At 40.7% G+C, this 15683-nt stretch overlaps 1 protein-coding gene across 3 annotated transcripts in view; it reads right to left on the bottom strand.

Moving 5' to 3' along the window:
- The window catches only part of LOC126108578 (uncharacterized), a 47721-nt gene that overhangs the window by 13503 nt on the left and 18535 nt on the right, over positions 1-15683 (bottom strand). The gene's annotated exons all lie outside the window — the stretch shown is intronic.

Here is a 15683-nt window from a genome sequence, read left to right as displayed (position 1 = left end):
ATTGAAAATGTGTGTTCCTGAATACTGGACCCCCTTTTGAATAAAGGTAATTAATTTTAGCTCTTTATGTAGATTGTTATTATTCCTAGCATTGATACTATGTATTGAGCTATTGGCTGGAAATAGAGATGGATTACTTGCAACAAATTTCATTAAGGAATAAATATACTGAGAAGCAGTGGTTACAATACAAAGTTACTTGAACACGTTTCTACATGATGATCTTGAATTTACACCACAAATGATTCCTATCACATCACCATAAAAACTTTTGCTTGGTTTGATGAGTTGCCCCAGAATATGATCCCATATGACATAATAGAATGAAAGTAAGCAAAGTATGCAAGTTTTTTTATATTTATTTCTCCTATATCTTACATCATTCTCACTGCAAATACAGACTTGTTTAGGCGCTTAAGCAATTCTGTGGTACGCCCTTCCCAACTGAATTTATTATCAAGTTGTAATCCCAGAAACTTAACACTGTCAACCTCTTCGATCTGCATGTCTTCATATGTTATACACTTGCTGAAAAGAAATCTCTTGCAGGTTCTGAACTGCATATTATGCAAGTATAAATTCGAATTCCACCAAACACTGCATGTTACTTTCCGGAGCTCTGAAATCGAGATTGCGATGCACTTTTCTAAAAGCCAGTCATAGCTCACGTCACGTGATCTCGCCAGCCGATGACAGCGGATATTCTGAGAAAGGATACATGACTAGTCACCCAATAACAACATCACTGTTAAGTAGCGTGAACACACAAACAGGAAAAGTTAATGGTTTAAATTAATATACATAGTCTTGCTACAAGAAAAGTAGAGCTTCCACATATAATATTTGTCTCAAATATTACTAAGCTACAAGAGATGCTAAGCATTCACATATAATGTTGATCTGTTTTGAGCATGTGACACTAAGATAAATCACACAAATATGCCAGAAAAGTTTTAATACCGACATAAATCTCTGATCTTCTGAGCTCAAAATTCTTCTAAATGGCTCATCATCAAAGAATTGATTTTTAAATGAGAACAAATGCTCTGTGATTTAAGAAATTCATTGCACATTCTTGCACATCGTTCATCTCGTGTAAAGGAAATTTACTTTGAAAATAATGCTTTTCAAACCACAATTCGCTATACTTTCCCTATGATCCATTAGAAACAGATTCGTTTCAGCAATTGCCAGAGAGCACCAGATAAGAGGCATCACAGCACTTGTGCAGCTACGGTGACATAGGAAGCCTGTATGTCTGTACGTGTGAAACATTAAAAGATCTTACTATGTCATATAAGAAACAAGAGCATTGGAATTTCACAAACCATACTAAAATGCATAAGTCACCTTAAAGTGCACATTCGTATGTCCAGATTCCCAATGAAGTAGGCCTCAACCTGATATTAAGCTTTTCTGTGTGGCTTTCGGGATGTCAATTTTCTCGAAGTACCAGTACTGTATTATCTCACGTTTGGTTCTTTATTACGGCATAATGCCATATGTGCCGGAAGACGAAAACGTGCACTCGAAGTAACGCAAACAGTTGAAACTAGCCAGTAGTGTGGAATTAAACACTTCGGTTCAAATAAATTTACTGCCTCAGCAGAAACGATTAATAAAAGACAAATTTCCTTAGCAAACTGACAAAAATAACTTAATTGTTCTGCAATAAAGGAGAAAATAAAAATAAAATCTGAAAGTAACAACATATTTTAGCCTTCTGTAATTACGTGAATCTATTTTAATTAACTTGATAGCTCCTAGGCACAGAAATCCGTCTTGTTTTCATTTGACGTGAGAGCACTAAACAAATAGGAAACAGAGAAATCACTAAATGTAAACACAGGTCACTCGGAGACTTTATATCCTCTTTACTTCGACTATCATCAGTTATTTTGCTCCCCAAATAGCAAAACTCCTTTACTACTTTAAGTGTCTCATTTCATAATCTAATTCCCTCAGCATCACCCGTCATAATTCGACTACATTCCATTATCCTAGTTTTGCTTTTGTTGATGTTCATCTTATACCCTCCTTTCAAGACACTGTCCATTCCGTTCAACTGCTCTCCCAAGTCCTTTGCTGTCTCTGACAGAATTACAATGTCATCGGCCAACCTCAAAGTTTTTATTTCTTCTCCGTGGATTTTAATTCCTACTCCGACCTTTTCTTTTGTTTCCTTTATTGCTTGCTCAATATACAGATTGAATAACATTGGGGAGAGGCTACAACCCAGTCTCACTCCCTTCCCAACCACTGCTTCCCTTTCGTACCCCTCGACCCTTATAACTGCCATCTGCTTTCTGTACAAATTGTAAATAGCCTTTCTCTCCCTGTATTTTACCCCTGCCACCTTCATAATTTGAAAGAGATTATTCCAATCAACATTGTCAAAAGCTTTCTCTAAGTCTACAAATGCTAGAAACGTAGCTTTGCCTTTCCTTAATCTTTCTTGTATGGTAAGTCGTAGGGTCAGTAATGCCTCACGTGTTCCAATATTTCTACGGAATCCAAACTGATCTTCCCTGAGGTCGGCTTCTATCAGTTTTTCCAGTCGTCTATAACCTAAAACAATGGAAAATTCTTGGAATTCTAAAAAATTCAAGTTTTTCCCAGTTTTCTCCCACACAAAAAAATTCCCAGGTTTTTCCCGTATCTCCCAGTTGTCCCGGGTCGTATACACCTCGCATATGGGATACAGTGGGACTGGAAGTGCCTCGTGTGAGCTGTCAATCACACATTCGTACAGAACTACACTAACAGAAAGGCAAACAGCGTAACATATTGCAGGACAGCATTCGCCACCTTTACGATTGGCCGGATGCCAGAGTTGGTGCCCGCATCGCCACTCGTGCGCGGTCGGTCGGCTAATCAGGTCGATCGGCCGGTAGGGGGAGGGGACCGAACGGTCAGGTCGTCGATGCCACGACGTAAGGTGGCAGAAACCGAGGGAGGAACTACACGAGCATCACAGTCCAGTCGAGGGGGAAGGGGAAACAGGCAAATGGAGAAATAAAAGGAATGTCGGGTCAGAAGGAAGAACAAAAAACAAGATGGCGTCGGGCGGAAACGGCCCCAGATGCTAAATGCTCTGGGGCACCGCCACTGCCACTGACCCTTCCCTACCCCCGCACAACACCACAATCGTGACGGGAGGTAGCACCAGGGGAAGAAGATACGACAAAAGGAAAAAATGAAATGGCAAAAATGACCAGACAGAACATAGGGAAAAGGGGGGAACACGGCCAGTGTGTAGCCACCCGTAGAGGCCTCCACAACCGACACGAGAGCTAACTGAGGGACTCCAATTTCAGAGCAAAATTCTAGTATATTTACTATTAAAAACAGACTCGATCACAATTTATTTATTAAGGTGACCGGTTTTAACCACTACTGTGGTCATCTTCAGACCTACAAGTCATATACAAAGCTTTAATTAGAGGGCTACATACATTAAAGAAAATACGTAAAGTTATAAAGCTATAAAACGATGAATTACCATTGAGTAGGAACCTCTTTCTGCTGGAGAATCACTACTGGAGAAACCAGTGCACGTATAATGGAGGCTCCGCCCACTTCTGACGGCATGATGTCATTACTAACCAATGAGGTATAAGTCGAATAACAATGTAAAATTTCTTAGTTAAAACAACATTGCCAAGAAATAAAAATAACCACACACTAAACTTAGCTTATTAAACAGCTATTGTCAATTAAGAAGCGTTAAAAATATTTAAATATGTACGATAAATGAACTTCGGTTTGACAGCCCTGTTAGTGAACCATTTGGAGCCACTGGTTGCCATGAAGTTGGATGCCATTCCAAAGATGAGTCGAAACCGGTCACCTTAATAAATAAATCGTGGTCAAGACTGTTTTTAATAGTAAATATTTGTAACAGATTGATCACTGTCACTCTCATAATGTATTCAAAAGTAAAAAATTCTAGTACTTAAGCCTGGGAGGAAAAACTAATTTCACATAGAAAGCTGAGTACACACATAACCATTCGAGGGTCATGTGTTAACATATGGGACAATGTGGGAGGGCGTACTAAGTGCGAAGAGCCAAAAGCCGGGGGCAGTCCAGAAAAATATGGATCACTGTGGGGGGGGGCTCAACTACTAAGATGGGGCAGTGAATTGCAGAGTAAAAAACTGTGGGTCAACTTAGTACGGCAGATACGAAGATGGTAGATTCCCACTGGGAGAGGCGGAGGGGAGAAGAACATACGGTTGGAGTCTCCTCGATTGCACGAAGTTTATTAGACAGTGGGATAGCCTCCCCCCATGGCAGGCAAGAGACGGTGTTCTGTGCCAACAGGAGACACGAAGGCATATCCCACACGGTCGGCAGATTTAGAGCCACCAGTGTAACAACTAATAGCGTACTGAAACTCCTATAAGGGTGGGCAGATAAAGTAACAGGACACCATTGGAGGGATGGGAGCTTTCGGGCAGCAGAAGAGATCCATCCGAATCTGTGGCAGAGGAACTAACCGAGTGTAGGAGGTGGGGAGAGAATGTGACGAAGATAACAGAGAGGAGAGGTGGCATCATGCGGAGAGAAGCGAGGCAGTGGGTGGAAGACTGCCCGAAGCCACGAAAAGAATAGAATTGGAAGGGTGAGCAGGGGAAGAGCGAACATTGATGCCATAGGAAACCGGGAGCTAGGACCACTGAATTTTACATCTACATGGATACTCTGCAAATCACATTTAAGTGACTGACAGAGAGTTCATCGAACATCGCGATTACTAAATGATCCTGTAACAAAGCACACTGCTCTCTGTTGGATCTTCTCTATCTCTTCTATCGATCCTGTCTGGCACGTATCCCACACCGGTGAGCAATAATCGAGCAGTGGGCGAACAAGTGTACTGTAATTGCATTTCTTTAGGATTCTTCCAATGAATCTCAGTCTGGCATCTGCTTTACCGACGATCAACTTTATATGATCATTCCATTTTAAATCACTCCTAATGCCTACTCCCAGATAATTTATGGAATTAACTGCTTCCAGTTGCTGACCTGCTATTTTGTAGCTAAATGATAAAGGATCTCTTTCTATGTATTCACAGCACATTACACTTGTCTACATTGAGATTCAATTGCCATTCCCAGCTCCATGCGTCAATTCGTTGCAGATTCTCCTGCATTTCAATACAATTTTCCATTGTTACAACATCTCGATATAATACAGCATCATCCGCAAATAGCCTCAGTGAACTTCCGATGTTATCCAGAAGGTCAGTTACATGTATTGTGAATAGCAATGGTCCCACGACACTCCCCTGCGGCACACCTGAAATCACTCTTACTTCGGAAGACTTATCTCCATTGAGAATGACCATGCTGCCTTCTATTATCTAGGAACTCTTCAATCCAATCACACAATTGGTCTGATAGTCCATATGCTCTTACTTTGCCCATTAAACGACTGTAGGGAACTGTATCAAACGCCTTGCGGAAGTCAAGAAACATGGCATCTACCTGGGAACCCGTGTCTATGGCCCTCGGAGTCTCGTGGACAAATAGCGTGAGCTGGGTTTCACACGATTGTCTTTTTCAAAACCCATGTTGATTCCTACAGAGTAGATTTCTAGTCTCCAGAAAAGTCATTATACTCAAACATAATATGTGTTCCAAAATTCTACAAGTGAGTCATTCCATGTCAAATCAACACACTTTAAATAAAAATTTTACCTCACCCTCTTAGATTTTGCTGAAAGTTGGTATACTTATAGTGGGTGCTGAAACTAAGAAAAATGCCAAATTTCAATTTTTTACCTCAAACCATTCCTGAAATATGGTCATGTAAACTTTTCAAAAACTGGCCAAAAATGTGTGAACGGACTTTTTTTAAATTGCCCTAGGAGCTGCCCTAATTGAGCTACAGAACTGGGAAAGGCAGCATTTTTCATGCTTTTTCCAGTGATAGACAAAAAACATAGCTTCTAATTAATAACCTTTTTCAAAATGGTAATTAATATTTTGATTTAATTTTTTTTACAAGAAGTACATAATTGAAAATTTTCAAAATATTTCTATAACTACTTCATACTGTTGTAAATCACATGGCAAAATATAAATCTGGGATGATGATGGGTTCATTGTTAAAAAAATATTATTCCGGCCTCTTTTTTTTCACTGACGGCCCTAGTTTGACCAAACTGACCTTTAAGGTAGTACGTCAGTAGAGGACCGTATACATAGGGCTTGATGTCTATACAATAATTGAGAGACTGGAGCCATTGTTGAGATGATGTAGTCTGCATTGTTACCTTCTAAGGATTTGTGTGCCTACAGCATTACTGTGCACTGTGGTTTTAGTGCAAATCAATTGTTACCTCTGTGTTGACCAGTCTGTATCTATTATATTTAATAGTTCATTTTCAAGTAAATCTATACATTGAAGGACAGTTTGTAAGTGGTTTTTGTATAAATATGTAACCAAGCAAAGAGTGCAGCGCTGTAAGAGTGCAGTGTTGTAATCCATTGAAGAAGTCAAATCATTTTATTAGAGACAGAAAAAAACTGAAAAATGTCACAACACGGATGCCCAAATTATTTCCTCAGATACCATGTGGTGCCAAGTTTTGTGATAAATGTAGGAAAGATGTAACCAAATTGAAAAATACACCAGAGCCCATCCGTGATGAAAGTGTTGAAGAAGAATCTTCTGGCTCAGAGATAATCATCTGAGACCAAGACCCTGACTTCTCCCCAACTGCAGTAGCTGTTAAAACATTTAACACAACATTATCAGTAAACTCTTCCGGGCTAAGTTGCCGTGGTCGATCTGTAGAACTTCTTCTCCCTGACGTTTCGTTCTCAACTACGGAGAACCTCTTCCGAGGTGAGTCGACGACTGGCTGCTAGGAGCTGGGGCCGCCGCTTATATAGAGATCATAGGGGCGCCACCACACGTCGCGTGGCGTCGATGTGCAGCTCTCTCTGGCTATCGTCTGTTCTCTCGATTGCAGGCAATCGATTGTCACGTGATTGATGCAACGTCGACCGCCATATCTTATCCAATTTTAATCCTTCTTCTTTACGATTAAAATTGTATTGATGTTTGTGGATTTCAATTGCCTCTCTATACATACGTGTATAATAGTGCGACGTCCTCGCTAGCACGCTTGTTTCACCAAATTTTATTTCGTGATCTCCATCCTTAAAAACATGTTCCGCTACTGCCGATTTGTCGATATGTCCCGAGCGACAGTTTCTTTTGTGCTCCGTCAACCGTGTATTGATGCTTCTTTTTGTAGTTCCTATGTAAACCCTGCCACAACTACACGGAATGCCTAAGATCAACAAAAGATGCTCGTCACCCCCTAGCCACCCCAGGGGTATATAAAATTCCGTGTAGTTGTGGCAGGGTTTACATAGGAACTACAAAAAGAAGCATCAATACACGGTTGACGGAGCACAAAAGAAACTGTCGCTCGGGACATATCGACAAATCGGCAGTAGCGGAACATGTTTTTAAGGATGGAGATCACGAAATAAAATTTGGTGAAACAAGCGAGCTAGCGAGGACGTCGCACTATTATACACGTATGTATAGAGAGGCAATTGAAATCCACAAAAATCAATACAATTTTAATCGTAAAGAAGAAGGATTAAAATTGGATAAGATATGGCGGTCGACGTTGCATCAATCACGTGACAATCGATTGCCTGCAATCGAGAGAACAGACGATAGCCAGAGATAGCTGCACATCGACGCCACGCGACATGTGGTGGCGCCCCCTATGATCTCTATATAAGCGGCGGCCCCAGCTCCTAGCAGCCAGTCGTCGACTCACCTCGGAAGATGTTCTCCGCAGTTGAGAACGAAACGTCAGGGAGAAGAAGTTCTACAGATCGACCACGGCAACTTAGCCCGGAAGAGTTTACTGATAAAGACGCCGGCCGTGAAAGCCTACATGGAATGATTTAACACAACACTTCAAGAACTAGGTGAGTCCCCAATTGACAAGAGAAAACTAACATCTAGGCATTACGCCAAATCAAAAGTGAAGAAAATCTAATCAACGATACGTAAACTTTTTGTTGCTCCTGAAACTTCTTCGTCGGATACTGATACTGATGAATTCTTGAAAATCTTAAAACAAACTTTAAAAATTCTATAAGTAGAGCAAAAAAACTAATGATTCTTACAAGTTTACCTGAAAAGTGGAAAAATAATGAGGGAATTTAATGCTCCTAATTACATTGTTCGGCAGTCCGAAAAAATTTTGAAAGAGAGAAAATTCATGGAAGGTCCAAACCCAAAACCAGGGAAGTGTTTACCAACAGAAACTGTCAAAACTGTACATTCATTTTATGAAAATGAAGTTAGCAGGGCAATGCCAAGTATTAAAGATTGTGTGACAATTACAGAAACAAGTGGAAATAAAACAAAAATATCAAAAAGACTTATTTTGTGTAACCTTAAAGAAGCTTACAAACATTCTAAAGACAAGTTTCCTAACATAAAAATAGGTTTCTCTAAATTTGCTGAGTTGAGACCAAAACATTGTGTATTAGCTGGCCGGAGTGGCACACACACTGTCTGCGAGTGCTCAACTCACCAAAACATAAAATTAATGATAGAAAATGCCAAACTAAATACAGTAACAAACAGCAGCTTAAACAATTATAAGCAGTGCATTGCAAAAATGCTTTGCAACCCATCATCAGTTGATTGCAACATGGGAAACTGTGAATACTGCCCAGGAGAAACTGTCATGCGTAAAATTTTAAGAGACTCTTTTCATGAAAACTTAATTGAACAAGTTCAGTTCCGACAGCGGATGTCAGTTGACCAAAGTAATCTGGAAATTGTTCAGGAAACTTCTGAAGAATTCATAGATTTATTTTGTAGTAAGATTGCCAAGCAACAACGAACATTCCTTAACTCCACAAGAGAAAACCTTATGGAATCTGAATTTGTTGTCATATGTGATTTTTCAGAAAATTATAGTATAGTTCCACAGGATGAAGCTCAGAGTTTCCACTGGACAAGACAACAGATTACCATTCATCCTTTTGTTATATATTACAAACAGGAAGACAAAATTGAGCGTATGAGCTTTGTCATTGTTTCTGATTGCCTGGAGTACAATACAACTGCGGTTTACACCTTTCAAAAGAAGCTAATTTCATATCTAACGAATAAATTTCAAAAGATTCCAAAAAAGATATACTATTATTCTGACAGTTCTGCCGCTCAGTATAAAAATAAGAAAAACTTCCTGAACCTTTGCATTCATGAGGGAGACTTCAACATAAAAGCTGAGTGGCACTTTTCAGCCACAGCACATGGGAAAGGGCCTTGTGATGAAGGAGGGGGTTTAGTAAAGAGACTGGCAGCTCATGCAAGTTTGCAGAGGCCATACCAAAATCAGATCCAAACCGCAAGAGATCTATTTGAGTGGGCAGTAGATAATATCACAAATGTTGATTTTGCATATTCCACTCAAGAATACTACACTGCTTCAGAAATATTCTTAAAAAGCCGACTTAAAGAGGCATTGACAATCAAAGGAACACAGCAATTTCACGCTTTCATTCCCAACAATACATCAAAATTAATAGTCAAATACTTCTCAGGTGATGTGCAGAGTTGGGAGAGGGAAGTAACTACATCACCAGACAAACTGAAGTTACAAGATGTATCAGGCTGTCACCACTGTATATGGCAGAAACTGTTGGCTCGGGTACATTTTAGAAAAAAACGAAGAACTCGATGAAGTGAAAATAACTTTTCTTCATCCGTGTGAACCAGCTAAGTCATTCTCTTATCCTGCACATGCAGATGTCCTGTGGGTGTCAGTTGTGGATGTTCTCACAAAAGTGAATCCATTTACTCCGACAGGGAGAACATACATTCTTAATGAAAGTGATGTAAACCAAACCCAGTCAGCTTTATTAAAATGTAATATGTGAAGTTCCAAGACAATTTATTGGGAAACTGCTTTCAACTCAAAACTTAATTTTTGTCTCAGGTTAGTGTTAATGTATATTTTATACAAAGTTGTTTCAAAATTATTGTTAGTACCTATTGTGTCAAATTTAGCTATTTACAGATACCTGTTACTCAAAAACAAGCATTATGTATTTAATTTGTTTAATAGAATAGATTCAGAATGATGTAGGTTGCAGTAGGTGCTGGGAGATGAAGAAGCTTGCACAGGATAGAGTAGCATGGAGAGCTGCATCAAACCAGTCTCAGGACTGAAGACCACAACAACAACAGTTCCATTTCAAACATCATGGACCAGAACTATTATGTAAATACTTGTACTTATTCATACTTTATTTCAATTTGTAGTTAAATGCTCAATTTCTTGTTTTTGTTATATCAGTTAATATACTGTTAGTGAAGTTGTATGAAATTAAAATAAGCAATCAACTTAATTATAAAATATGCTGATTAGTTTTGGTTTAATAAGGTGATGTTTTGATATTTCTAATTCTTTTTTTACTTACCTTTCAGCATATTTTAAAGAAATTCCTGTTTGTTAAAGGTCAATTTGGTCAAACTAGGGCCGTTAGGGAAAAACAAGAGTCGGGAATAATTTTTTTTAACAATGAACCCATCATCATCCCAGATTTGAAATATTTTGAAAATTTTCAATCATGTACTTTTTGTAAAAAATTAAAATTAAATCAAAATATTAATTAGTATTTTGAAAAAGGTTATTAATTAGAAGCTATGTTTTGTTGTATATCCCTGGAAAGAGCATGCAAAATTCTGCAAAATGACACCTTTCCCAGTTCTATAGCTCAATTAGGGCAGCTCCTAGAACAATTTAAAAAAAGTCCGTTCACACATTTTTGGCTGGTTTTTGAAAACTTTACACAGCCATATTTCAGGAATGGCTTGAGATAAAAAATTGAGATTTGGTATTTTTCTTAGTCTCAGTGCCCAGTATACCAACTTTCAGCAAAATCTAAGAGGGTGAGTTAAAGTAGGTGTGTTGATTTGACATGGCACATCTGTTCGACATCCCTTCTTGAAAACTGAGATGACTGTGCCCTTTTCCAATCCTTTGGAACGCTACGCTCTTCTAGAGACCAACGGTACACTGCTGCAAGAAGGGGAGCAAGTTCCTTCACGTACTCTGTGTAAAATCGAACAGGTATCCCACCAGGCCCAGCAGCCTTTCGTCTTTTGAGCGACGTGCGCTCGAAACCCAAGCACCAGAAACACCTCGCAGATGACGCGATATACGGCTTCACGCCACACCGATAACACGTAGCCTCAACCTTCTTAGGGAGGACATCTCCCTCAAATGCCAGAATAAAGGTGTCGGTATTGACGAGAGTGTCCTTACGATCTTTCTGAACGCACCAAACAAACTTAACATCCCGTTGGCCCAGAGTGGCCCGAAGGTCCTCGTCAGTTTGAAGGACGAGGTCCGTACGAAAAATGAACCCCTTAATCACATAAAAGGGCCGGTTAGGAATAACGGACACCAGGGTGTCGCCAAGATGGTCGCGAGCACAAAGGGCTGCAGATCGGGCAGCAGTAGACGTTTTGATCCACAGCAAATCCGACCGGCATTCTGCAGAGAGACTCCGTATCGACAACCTCGTTTTCAATAGTTTTCATTAAAAATAACAGCTTTGTGATAGTGAATGGGTCCCCACCTGTCCTAATACAGACCCGGTAGAGGGGAAAGTGTTTCACCCTGAGGCAGTGAGCCCGGCCCACTTCCGAAGATGTAGCCAGGGAAGGGAACACTGCTGGGTCGTAAGAAGCAGCAATAAATGATCCACTGCCAACCTAAAAGACGACAGGCAGATTTTTGGGGCGTAATGCTTTTCATATCCAAAGCACCCTTCCAATAGCACCCACTCCTATCGGGGGCTCTCCCTGCGGACACTGTCCGGCCACGACGAGGACTGTCAGGTGCAGTGCCATTTCCAGGAGCTCTGATGCTCTGGAATGACGGACAACCACTCCTAGACACGCATAGAGAGGCAACATGTGATCCCTGTGTTGTCAAGGGGCTCACCCAGATACCCAGATGGGTACGTAAACCCACCACACAGACTGACTACACGTGCCGGGAACCTAGCAGAGCGGACGTGGGTTATGGTGCGGAATGGTATCCGCACTGTAGATGCCAGGGAGGGAGCTCTTCCCCAAATGCCTCACACTGTGCAGTGAAAATTTAGAAGAGGAAGTCAAATCTCAAAGGAGGACCAAAAACACCAAAAAGGAAAGATGAAAAAGAAAAGGCAAGGGGAACAAACCCGCAACGAGTACAAGATACCAGGCGGGTAGCCAGGTTCTCATAAATAAGAACATCGAGAGAGGGGAAGGAGGGGGCAGAGGAGGAGCATCGAGGGGGGAGAGGGAGAGGCAGGGGAAGGAAGTGCAGCCCGTGAAGGAAGAATGGGCAGTAATAGCTAGAGGCCCCAGGTGTGCCATGCACAAAATCACAAAAGAGCCTCGAGTCTGCTGGAGGGGGGTGGGAGAAGGAAAGGGGGCGGGGGGAGCATGGAGGCTACATACGTATCAATATGGGTATTTCAGCGTGGATCGATACTCAGTACCTCAGAAACACTTTTGCTACTGATCTGTAAATGTAAACATTTCATGTACTCCATATGCACTGTCGCAAAAAATAAATCTTTTCAGAACTGGAAACCTCTAAAACGATGCGTTACCTTTTTCCTAGCAGTGTATATTTAATAATGGGTTTTATAGAAGGAAATATTCCACGAAGGAAAAATATATCTAAAAACAAAGATGATGTGACTTACCAAATGAAAGTGCTGGCAGGTCGACAGACACACAAACGAACACAAACATACACACAAAATTCAAGCTTTCGCAACAAACTGTTGCCTCATCAGGAAAGAGGGAAGGAGAGGGAAAGACGAAAGGATGTGGGTTTTAAGGGAGAGGGTAAGGAGTCGTTCCAGTCCCGGGAGCGGAAAGACTTACCTTAGGGGGAAAAAAGGATGGGTACACACTCGCACACACACACATATCCATCCACACATATACAGACACAAGCAGACATATTTAAAAATTCCAACTGTGGGGCTTTGATAGTGCATGATTTCCTGGATGAAACATTTCCGTATCAGTGGATTGGAAGGAACGGTCCAACACCCTGACCACCCCGCTCTCTAGACGTTACGCCCCTTGACTTTTTTGTCTGGGGCTATATCAAGGACAGAGTCTTCGTCGCACCAGTTGCTGACGTCAACGAACTGAAGGCTAGGATACAAGCTGCTGTGGGTACTGTGATAGAACACATGTTACGAAACACTTTTCTTTTATTTATTTATTTTAATTTATTTTATTTTTTTCGGCGCACAACTACAGTGGTCATTAGCCCAAACTAAATTATGAATGCACTGCAAGGCATGATGTTAAAACAGCAACTAAAAAGTACAACACTGTGAAAGGCACATTAACAGGCAAGGGATCAAAAGAAAACAGCAAAACCAAATGCCCTTAGACAGGTTTGTCAAGTGGATAAAACGAAGAATGCGAGCAGCTGCTCCTGGGTCATCCACTAAAATGGCATCCAGAGTACACGGCAGGCCATGAAGGGCGTGAAGAGGTCGTCCGAGCCGTGGGGAGAGGTTTCGAGGCCCGAAGCTCATTTTCAGTAAGTGTAGACCAATTGGCATGCCACAGCGATAAAATACGCTGACAAATGACCCTGCTAAAATCAAATTAAGGCACACAACAAGAAGCTGTCCGAGGTGCGAAACACCTGGTGGGAACTGGAATACCGCCTCGACATTCTCCGAGCTACCAAGGGAGCACATGTTGAGGTTTACTAACGTAAGTGGTCTTAAAAAAAACTAGTAACACCAACCTATGTAACGACATCAAATGTAAATTATTATTTCGAACAGTTATTCTGTAAGAAATTTTTATACTCAGGGCAAGACTTTATGCTCACCCTGTATATCAAGTATTCCCCCCAATTATCAGTGGGGGTAGATCAGCACTACCGTATTTACTTGAATCTAAGCCGCACTTTTTTTCCGGTTTTTGTAATCCAAAAAACCGCGTGCGGCTTAGAATCGAGTGCAAAGTATGCAGAAGTTCTGAAAAATGTGCCGCCACAACTAACTTCTGCCGTCTAATATATGTAGCTTGTAGCACTACACAAGCATGCTTTGCAGGCACAAAGATAAATACTGGCATCAAAACCTATATAAATACTGGCATCAAAACCTATCTGTCAGTAAATAAATTAAAAGAAAAGGTAGAAGAATGTAAACATTATGCCGCGTATTCTTTCGTGTTTGCTGCTATCTCATTTAAATCCTGTCTGCGTAATAAACTACGAAGCTAGAGTGAGATAACAGCAAATGCAGAAGAATATAAATATTATGTAACGTTTATATTCGTATTATTCTTATGCTGAATAGTGATACAGTCATAAATGAAGCACGAATCTAAGATGACTAACATCTGTGCAAAATGTAATGTACTAAAGAGGCATCTGCAAATATTTTCAAATGGAGAAAAATTTTCGCTAAAGTCTCGTTCAGAACAAATTCTATCATACGCCGTCTATTATTTGGTTCTTGTTGATCATTATGAAAGAAAACAGCAGTGTAAGTAACAACAAATAGCAGTCTCTTGCCGTTGTTTCAGTTAGAGACAATTCCTCTCTTTTTTTTATTGTAAGCGGCGGTAGCGCGCACAAAAGCGAGCCATGCCGCGAGCAGCGACAGGCCGTAAACACACACTGTCAGAATGCGACAAACAATGCACGACACAGTGCAGTAATGCATTTTCAGCTTAGAGTGACGCAAACACCTATAACAAAGAGAACGGCACTTATCAGGTCAAAGCAAAATAAGCAATCGATTCAAACCAGACGAAGCACGTGAAAAAGGAACGGTACCCGTATAAATACAGATGTAACACCTGACGTATAGCAATGGCTACCTGGTAAAGCTTAAGTGCTAAGCTTACGACTCGAACCAAACTACTGTAGCTGTATCATCATTCATTCGACCTAAATTGTGTCTCGTGTTACAATGGACCAACTTTGTTTCCATTTGGAGGTACGGCCTAAAAATTTTCTCCCCCCTCGAATTTCGAGTCTCAAATTTCACGTGCGGCTTAGATTCGGGAAACTTTTTTTCCTTTATTTCGTTCGCATTTTTCAGGTGCGGCTTAGATTCGAGTAAATACGGTAGTCACAATTTATTTTTACAAGCCTGCAGTGGTTGCTTCCGTCAATGTACGATTTAACTCTTTCCTCATCCCTGAAATCTCTCTTTCACAACAACATTTATGCAATGCAGTTACGACTACCGAAAGATCGGTCCGCAATGTGTATCACTATTTGCACCGTCATATGTTAGTTACAGATCTTGCAGGGAATCTTAGAAAATTCTGATCTTGCATAAAATCACTAATCAGGTTGAATGCCTCTATTCAGTCACCCACCAGTCAATCAGTGTTCCTGCAGAAGAGAGCAAAAGGAAAGCTAAAGCTTTGAATTTTGCATTTAAAAAAATCATTTGCACAGAATGAGTGTAAAGACAAACCATCATTTCACTGCCACACAAACTCCCATATGAAGAGCACAGACGTAGGCATTCCTAGCTCTGGAAAGCAACAAAAAGTAGAAAACACACAGATCACCAGGTATGGATCGAACCCCACTTCAGAGAGAACATTTCGGCACTGGA

Source organism: Schistocerca cancellata, chromosome 11, assembly GCF_023864275.1.
Source record: "Schistocerca cancellata isolate TAMUIC-IGC-003103 chromosome 11, iqSchCanc2.1, whole genome shotgun sequence".
NCBI lineage: Eukaryota > Metazoa > Arthropoda > Insecta > Orthoptera > Acrididae > Schistocerca > Schistocerca cancellata.
This window is presented reverse-complemented; position numbering and strand designations above follow the sequence as displayed.